Genomic DNA, 2,301 nt, shown 5'->3' on the forward strand with positions numbered 1-2,301 from the left:
TCTCAAATGCTCTCTCTCTCTCACACACACACCCTCTCACAGACTTATAACCCATTACACTCTCTCACATACACACCCTATCACAGACTTATACCCCATTACACTCTCTCACACACACACATGATCACTCGGTTTCTCCTGCACACACACACACACACACATAAAAGTTTGTGGGTTGAATTTGTACTTGCAGAATCGCATTTTATTTTGTTCAAAAACCCATACACGTAAGATTCTGTAATACCACGATAGAAATAGAATCTGTCTGACCTAACATTGGGACACAGATAGACTTTAACTTAACACCTTCAATGCATTATCTGATTGAGATGACACCTATTGTTAAAAGCTATCTTGAGAACGTAACTTTTGAAAAGTTCTGGGATTTACATGTGAAGGAATCAAAACTAACATGGTCATTCTAAAAAATGGTAGAGGTAAGCTAAAGTTGTTTAATGTTACATCCCATGACACTGCAATAGTGTTGCTATAAAGTCTGTGTTATGATTCTGCTCCACAACCAACGATGAAGGAGCAGCGCTTCGAAAACTAGTGATTCTAAATAAACCTGTTGGGCTATAACCTAGCATTGTGTGATTTTTAACTTTGAAAATCTGCAGTAATACCAACATCTCCATACTGCGCATGCTACTCGGTGTCAGCAACGCACTACGCATGTTCCACAGTGTCAGCAAGATATTACGCATGCTCACACAACAAGCGGAAACACTCCGTGACCTTGTTTTGATGGATCAATGAGAAGTTCTGGAGGGCCGGATGTAGACTGGTCCTCCTGCCAATCACAGCAAACCCATCTTCTGGATGCGGAAGTAGGACAATGAACTTTTGAAGTTGTTGCTGCTGCTCCTCTCTCTCTATGAACGAAGATTGAGCTTCACTCCAGACTGCAACTTCCTTCCTCTTTCCAACATCTGTGAGTACAGCACACTCTTTTCTCACCCCTTTTCCATTCCGGGGTTGAGCTGTTGACTTGCAGGAACTGAAGGGAAACGAAGTGAATCCAGGGAGGGGACAGACTCTGGGAAAGTTAGTCCAGGTCTTTTTTCAATGGCAAATACAGGAGAATTGACATTTCAGGCTCGAGCCTTTCATCAGAAATGATGTGTGGATGAACAAAGGGGCCTCTGCGTCCTTCTAATCCAGTCAATGCAAGTTGTCAGACAGGTGCAGCAAGTAGTGAGCAAGGCAAGTGGTATATTAGCAAGAGGAATTGAGTTCAGAAGTGGGGACCCCTTCCTGCAGTTTGGGCGTAATTGAATATATCCAAGGCTGAGTTCATCTGATTTTTGAACAACAAAGATGTGATGGTTATGGGGGAGGCAAGACCAGTACAGATCAGTTACAGAAACAGACCCTTCAGTCCAACTAGTCCATGCTGACTATGTTCTCAAACTAAACTGGACCCACCTGCCTGTGTTTAACCTATATCCCTCTGAACCTTTTATATTGGAGTCATAGAGATGTACAGCACAGAAACAGACCCTTCGGTCCAATTTGTCCATGCCTATCAGTTATCCTAATCTCGTCTGCTTGCCAGCCCTGGGGCCATAATCCCTCGAACCCCTTCTATTATAGACCAATCCAAATGCCTTTTAAATTCTATAATTATACCAGTCTCCGCCATTTCCTCTGGCTGGTCATTTCATATATGCACTACTCTGTGTGAAAAGGCTCCCCTTAGAGCTCTTTTATGTCTTTCCCCATTCGCCCAAAACCTTTAGTTCTGCACTCCCCCACCCCAGGGAGAAGACTTTGTTTATTTACCCTATCCTTGCCTCTCATGATTTTATAAACCTCTAAGGTCATCCCTCAGCCTCCGATGCTCCAGTGAAAACAGCCCCAGCCTATTCAGCCTCTCCCGAGAGCTAATTATTTTCAAACCTGGCAACATGTTGGTAAATCTTTTCTGAACCCTTTCAAGTTTCACACCGTCCTTCTGATGGGCAGGAGACCAGAGTTGCACACAATATTCCAAATGTGGCCTCACCAATGTCCTGTAGAGCTGCAACATCACCTACCTCCCAACTCCTTTACTCAGTGCTGTAACCGATAAAGGAAAGCATACCAAATGCTGCCTTCACTATCATATCTACCTGGGACTCTACCTTAAAGGAACTATGAACCTGCACTCCAGGTTTTGATCTGGGACATGGCTTCAGGATGACAAGGATTGGATCCTAAATATTGAGGGGAGATGTGGCATTCAAGTCGAATGGGAAGCGAGGTAAAGGTAGAGGGTTGACACTGCTAATCAAAGCACTGATCACAGGGTAGTCTAGT

This window comes from Chiloscyllium plagiosum, unplaced genomic scaffold (assembly GCF_037043375.1).
Source record: "Chiloscyllium plagiosum isolate Xiang-an unplaced genomic scaffold, Cpla_swu_hap1 HiC_scaffold_27, whole genome shotgun sequence".
Classification (NCBI taxonomy): domain Eukaryota; kingdom Metazoa; phylum Chordata; class Chondrichthyes; order Orectolobiformes; family Hemiscylliidae; genus Chiloscyllium; species Chiloscyllium plagiosum.